At 44.4% G+C, this 7,423-nt stretch overlaps 1 pseudogene; it reads left to right on the forward strand.

Moving 5' to 3' along the window:
• Nucleotides 1-284: 284 nt before the first annotated feature.
• Nucleotides 285-6,282, forward strand: LOC119273570 (annotated as a pseudogene).
• Nucleotides 6,283-7,423: the final 1,141 nt, after the last annotated feature.

A 7,423-nucleotide genomic window follows, 5' to 3' on the forward strand; every position in this document is an offset into this window, starting at 1 on the left:
TTCAATTTTAGTGCCATGCCCTTATGCCTTTTTGCAAAAAAGAAAGATTATTTTTTTAGTATATGTTACATTTACATATAACATTGATTGACCTTCAAAAGACCAAAAGTATGTGATATACACATGGACACCGGGACATTTTTGTCTTGGATCCGCCCCTGGGTCCACCCATCAGACACCCTATACGGAAGATCCAAGAACAATACCTCCTCTTTTTCGGTGGGGTGCAGCTAGATGACAACCTCACACTGGCCGATTACGGCATCAGGCACGAATGCATACTCGACCTCCAGAAGAAGATGCAAATCTACGTGACAGAGACGTTGTTTGGCAGGACTATCGCCCTTGAGGTTGAAAGCCTAGACACCATCGACAACGTGGAAACCAAGATTGAGTAAGCAGCGCCTCATATTCGCTGGCAAGCAGCTGCAGGACGAAACCGCACCTTGGCCGACCATAACATCTCGAAGGAGTCCACCCTCCTTCTCGTCCTCCAGCCGTGTACTCCAAGAGGTACGATAATGCATATCTATGTGAAGGCGCTAGATGGGGAGACGACCCACACCCTTGATGGGGTCGGGAGCTTGGACACTATTGACAGTCTCAAGATGAAGATTTACGAGAAGGATGGCACTCGCCCGAGACAACAACGCATCATCTTTGCTGGAAAGCATCTGGAGAATGGGCGCACCCTGGCTGACTACAACGTTCAGAGGGAGGCTACTCTTCATTTGGTGATGTGCCTCTGTGGTTGCTGAGATGCACGGCCTGCTGTTCAACAACCAGTTTTACTTTTGACTTCCAGTAGTGGTGCTTGTGCTTTCATCGTTCTAATACCTTAGTATTGCTTCACTTTTGTTCCTTCTTTCCGTAGTTGTGTGTTATTAATAAAACTGACATTTAGTATTGTAGTAGTTCTTGATATCTATCAAGAAAAAAAACTACTATTAAGAGTCTTTGGGTCTCTCTTGGTTCGTTCCTCAAGAAAGAGCTCTTTTGCGGTACCGGGTAATGAATACGGGCCCTCCATTCTGGAAGATCCAACGGCCCAAAGAGATATATATATCTATTTTTCAGTTGCCAAGACAGGAAGTACAACACTGTAGAAAAACTATTATTGAATACTCAAATAGTTATATTCTTCTGATTGATTGTCTTTAGTAAAAAAAAACTTCTAATTTGGAACATATATCTTCATATTTTGCTACGAGAGATATTGAGAAGACTTGGCTCCAACTCTGATTTCCAGTCCAATTTGGAACAAGATTGTGATAGATAATCCTCTATCTAGAAAACATGCAGTGACGGTGTTAGGATTCATGTTACTTCCACTCAATTTTGACTGTGGGAGCATAGATGCAAACATGGATAAACAAAGGAACTTCTCAATCAGACCCAAGGGCTCTTAATAGTTGGTTTTTTTTCTTGCTTTGATAGATAAAAAGAACTACTCGCGGCACAGATAGTTTTACTGATATAGGAGTATTATAGCACACAACTGCTGGAAATGAACAAGAGTGGAGCGATACTGGAATAATGGTAAGGCACAGCCCTACTGGAAGTTAGAGTGCACCAATATAAAACTGGTGGCTGTTATGGCAAGCCTTGCATCTCAGCAACCACATTGGCAGAGCACCAAATCAAGGGTAGACTCCGTCTTAATGCCGTGGTCCGCCATGGTGCTGTTACCATGCAGGTTCTTCCCGTTAAAGAGGAGGTACTGCTGTATCGGGCGAGTGCCATCCTTCTCGTAGATCTTCACCTTGATACTATCAGTAGTGTCTGAGCTTGGAACCCCAGGGTGAGGGTCTTCCCACCCTGCTTGGTGACGAAGATGCGCATCATAGCACCTACTCGCGGACTAAGCGGCTGGAGGACTAGAAGGAGGGTGGAGTCCTTCGAGATGTAGTGGTCAGCCAAGGTGAGGTCGTCGTCGTTTAGACGATTATTGGCGAAGATGAGGCACTGCTGGCCCTTGGGAAAACCATCCATGTACTCGATCTTGGCCTTGAGGCTGCCGACAGTGTCAAGGCTATCGACCTCGAGGGGCATGGTCCTGCCAGCCGGCATCTCCGTCACAAATATCTGCATCTTCTCTTGGAGGTCAATCTCATAGATTCATGTTCGATTTCATAGTCGGCTAGCGTGCGCTTGTCCTCTAGTTGTGCCCCGTCAAAGACGAGGTGGTATTGCTCCTGTATCTTTGCCTTGACGTTATACAAGGTGTCTGATGCATGGACCCTGAGGCGGATCGCCCTGCCGATCGGGTTCTTGACATAGATGTGCATCCTGAATGAAAGGCAAACCACGACCAATTAATTTTTAGACACTTTTCTATTTGAAGCGCTGTGCGGAACAATGATAATAAATAATCAACCAAGAAACTGATCAAGAAATGCGGGTTTTATGTAGCTTCACCAAGAACAGTCTCCTTTTTCTCCTTTCCACGTACACAGTGCGATCAATTTACGTGGTTAATTATACATCTTTTTTATCTGTGCCATCTTAATATCGATAATCATAACACAATAATTGCATGTTCTTTTGGAAAGAAGATATTATCACATCGTGTGAACCACACATTGGTCACATAAAGCTGGAATTGGCATTGTAAATCATAGTTGGAATCAAGTCTGATCAATATCTCTGTAACAAAATATGAAGAATCATATAGGACGCGTTTAGTTGCCTGCATCGAAATTCCCCCCCTGGAATCTATGGCCCGACTCAAACTAGCTGAGTAAAAACATATTCTGGACCATGCTCTGCAGCATGTTTCGTGGCCTGCATATGATTAATCCTACATTAGCGTTCCCCCTCCATCTTCCCCTATTTGGAGGGTGAGTTGACCCTCTCCCAATTCAATCCACAATACCGCCACTTCAGTGCACCAACATAAATGACCGTTACCAGCACAGAACGCCGCCGGAGAACTGCACCACCAGAGAGTTGCCGTTGTCGTTGGCCCCCCGCCTGATCACCACCGTCGGACACCCACCGGAGAGCTGCCACCACCACTGAAGCACCATTGCATGCACCATAATTGACCGATTGACAAATGGGTCATATGTGTCAGGTTGGTTATTGTGGATCTGTTGGAGCGGCCAACCCCAGTAACTAAAATATTGCTATTGGGAGCCCAATAAGTGATTACTGGTGGAGTTTTGTTTTGTGAGTTGTTAGAGATGCTCTTAGCTTGCCCCTGACGTGGCCTCACAGTCACAACGTCCGTCTTCTGTATAATAAAATGGCTATACACATCTTCCATGCAAATGCAAGGGTAATGAAACTTTCATTAAATAAAATGTTTTTTAAGGGACGGGGTAATAAAGCGTCTATTTTCTAAAAGAAAAGTACCTGGCATCTTTCTGAAGATTCAGGAACATTTTTAAAATTCACGACCTTCATAAAATATATTAACTTCTATAAATTCATGAATATTTTTCAAAGTTCATGAATATTTCTAAAATCATGATTTTTCACAAATAACATATTTGAAATCTAGCAAAAAGCTGATAGTAAAGTTTGTATAACCATGTTTCTTGAGCTACCAATTGCACAATGCTTTGCTCCGGCGCCCGAGAAGCAGCGAGAGAATACAAGGTTAGAGCAAGTACAGTAGGATGACATAAGCAGGCTAATAAGGAATAGAATAATATATCTTTGCTTAGTTGGAGAAGAGAGAAAAGAAGCGGGCTCTTGGTTAGTAGTCGGCTACAACACGAGACCCAAAACGCTTTATGAGGATGTTAGGTGGCCCAAGTATTGATAAACTAGTACATATTTAGAACTTACTATTGTACATGCCGGCTAAGAGGTTGGCTGTAGATGACATGACAACTTCTTATAGCCGACCGTTGGCTGTATTATTAACCATGCTCTTAGTCGGTCCATATAGGCCGGTCACATGAAGCATGTACTCAGAGTGAGTTTTGGGGTCTCCTGAAGGCGTGGAATCTAGTTACCGTGGTGTCCAGCAAACGCGTACCCATGCATCATAATTTAGCCTGACCAACATGGGCTTTGATGATTATCTTTCCAGTTTCCTCTGTGTTTTTTCCTGGTTTTTTGTTTTACTACTTACCCGCTTTTCCTTCTCTGCGTTTCGCTTTTATGTTGGTCTCTATCTTTTTTCGTTCATGGAAATTTTGTAATTCATGAATATTTTTTAAGTGCGCGAACATTTTTAGAAATTCTGGAACATTTATTAAAATTGTGAAGAAAATTTCAAATTTGTTAGGAACAAAGAAACAGCTATCGGTTCCCCGTAAAAAACGAAAGGAAGGAAAAAAACTATATAAAATCACTAATGGGCCGGCTCACACTGTGGGTGCATCTACAGATTGGGCCTCGGAAGTGGAAGGTCTGCTCCCGATCCTCAGCCTATAAATGAGAACGCCATGTACCGATCTATCGCCCAAACCCTAACCGCACTTCCTCCACATTTCCGATCTCCCTCCGCCACGCAGGAAGCAGCGAGAGTCGACTTCAAGGTACCCCGGGAGCTCTTTTCTGTTGCCTATATCACTAGGGTGTGGAGCTCTTTTCTCTTGCATATATCACTAGTCACTGGAGTGTGTCGTACTGTCATGGTGAATTTGTGACGATGTGGGGTTATATATTTACATTGGACTGGGATTTATAGATAGGCAAGGATTTTGATACTTCAAGGTGCGTTGCTCATCTCATCATGTAGTAGTACATATATATGATCCCTTTGTTCTAAGGAGTAGTATTCTTCATCGTTTATTCCTTCGGATGAAACCCTTTAAAGACAGGAATAATTCTTCTTATACTGAAAATGGAACATGCGGAAGTTAGATAATTTATTTTTGTAAAAATTATCATTTTAAATGTAAATGATGAATAATAGCATGATAAATAGAGCTAGTCCAGATCATTATATGTTTGAATTGGTCAACCTCTGTGACTAGAAGGATTTTTTATGTTGCTTCTAAGACGTTACCTGTTGGAAGTGTAAATAAAAGCTGGTCGATCCATCTGCTGCATGCTCTCCTTTTCTGATAAATAAACATGGCATACATTGTAGCAATTCCGAAGATTGCGCTAACTTAGCTTATGTAACGTGTTAGTCTTCTTGGCTGATTTGGCATTCGCCGTTCTGTTATTCCAGTAGAAAAAGTATTAGTTTTCTTTGCGGGGTAAATAAGTGTCAGTTAACTCACAGCTTATCTCTTCAGTGTATGCACACACCTAAGTGAACCATGATATTCTTATTAGTGCTTGTTGGAATTGTAGACGATTTTCTATTATCGTTGCACAACGCTTCAAATAGAAAACCGTCTAAACACTAAGTGATGTACAAAAAAAGCTTGTTGGAATTGTTGACGAGTTTTTTTTTATTGTTCTGCACAACGCTTCAAATAGAAAAGTGTCTAAAAACTAATTGGTTTTGTTTTGTTTGCCTTTCATTCAGGATGCACATCTATGTCAAGAATCCGACCGGCAGGACGATCCGCCTCAGGGTCCATAAATCAGACACCTTGTATAGCGTCAAGGCGAAGATACAAGAGCAATACCGCCTCGTCTTTGACGGGACCCAACTAGAGGACAGTTGCACGCTAGCCGACTATGAAATCGAGCATGGATCCACGATCGACCTCCAAGAGAAGATGCAGATATTCGTGACGGAGATGCCGGCTGCTAGGACCATGGCCCTTGAGGTCGACAGCCACGACACCATTGACAGCGTCAAGGCCAAGATCGAGTACATGGAAGGCTTCCCCAAGGGCCAGCAGTGCCTCATCTTCGCCAACAAACGGCTGGAGGACGACAACCTCACCTTGGCTGAGTACAACGTCTGGAAGGACTCCACCCTCCTTCTCGTCCTCCAGCCATGTAGTCCGCGAGAAGGTATGGGTATGATGCGCATCTTCGTGAGTAAAAATGGGAAGACCCTGACCCTTGATGGGGTTGCAAGCTCGGACACTGTCGATAGTATCAAGGTGAAGATCTACAAGAAGGATGGCACTAGCCCAATACAACAGAACCTCTTGTTCGACGGGGAGAGGCTGCGGGGCGACCGCACCATGGCGGACTACGGCATAACCGGGGAGGATACCCTTTATTTGCTGCCCTGCCAATGTGGTTGCTGAGATGCAAGGCCTACCATTCCAACCACTCGTTTTATTTTGGTGCAGTCTAACTTCCAGTAGGGCTCCACTCTTGTTCATTTTCCAGCAGTTGTGTGTTATCAGTAAAACTATCTATGCCGAGTAGTTCTTTTTATCTATCAAGCAAAAAGAAAAGAAAAACCTATTATTAAGAGCCCTTGGATTGAGAAGTTTCAGCGTTTATCCAATTTTCATCTATATGCCCCCAACTCAAAATTAAGTTGAAGTAACAAAGAATCCTAACACCCTGATTGCATGTTTTCTATATAGGAGATTTATTATCACATCTTGTTTCAAATTGAATTATATATCGGAGTTGGAGTTAAGTCTTGTAAATATCTCTAATAACACAATAATATGAAGTTTTTTTATTTGTCTAGACACGTCTTAGTGTTAGACATCCGTATCTAGAAAAATTTAGTATGAGTAATATGGATCAGAGGAAGTAACTACTTCGGGTATTTAATACTAGTTTTGTACGGTATTGTACTTCCTGTTTACTTATAATCCAAATGTGGATGCACGTATAACTGTCTTGGCAGACTGAAACATGGGTTTTGTTAGTACTCCACTATATTGGAAAGAAACAGAATATAGTCGCCCGCCCGCCCACTATACGTTGACCGTGAGTTGCTCTCATATAGTCGCCCGCCCGCCAGCTGCTGCTGTATCATTCAAACGCCTTAAATTTAATTCAGTCTAATCAAATCACAGTTTGCTTTGTTTGATCATTAACTTACATGTGGGTCCCACATGTAAGTTTTTTAAAAAGCAATTGGGTCCCTATAAGTTTTCTAAAAAAGCAATCAGGTCCCTATGAGTTTTCTGAAAAAGAAATCGGGTCCCCGCGGCAGCGAGGAGCTCGATCCCGCTCGGCAGGGTAGCGCTGCCTCCTCCGGCAGGCGAGCCGCGCCCGTAGTGGTGGAATCCACGCCGTGCACCACCTGAGGCCGGCGAGCTGCCCCGCAGCGGCCGGATCCATGCCGGGCATCGCCTGCGGCCGTCGCCACACCATGACTCCCCTGCCGGCACGCCGTGCTTCGCCTGCAGCCACGCCATGACTCACGACTCGCCTGCCGCCACACCGTGCCTCACCTGCGGCCGCAACCATCACCTGCCGCGAGCTCCTCAAGCTCGACGCGGACGGCCTACACCGTTGCTGGAGTGCGCACCTCCTGTCGCCCCGGATGAGGCCAGCCTCGTCGCCACCAGGAGCTCCGGCGAGCACCTACCACGACCGTCGGGACGCTGGGGAGGAGAGGGAGGGTCGTCGGAGGAGAGGGAGGGTC

The sequence above is a fragment of the Triticum dicoccoides genome, chromosome 3A (assembly GCF_002162155.2).
Source record: "Triticum dicoccoides isolate Atlit2015 ecotype Zavitan chromosome 3A, WEW_v2.0, whole genome shotgun sequence".
In the NCBI taxonomy this organism is placed as follows: domain Eukaryota; kingdom Viridiplantae; phylum Streptophyta; class Magnoliopsida; order Poales; family Poaceae; genus Triticum; species Triticum dicoccoides.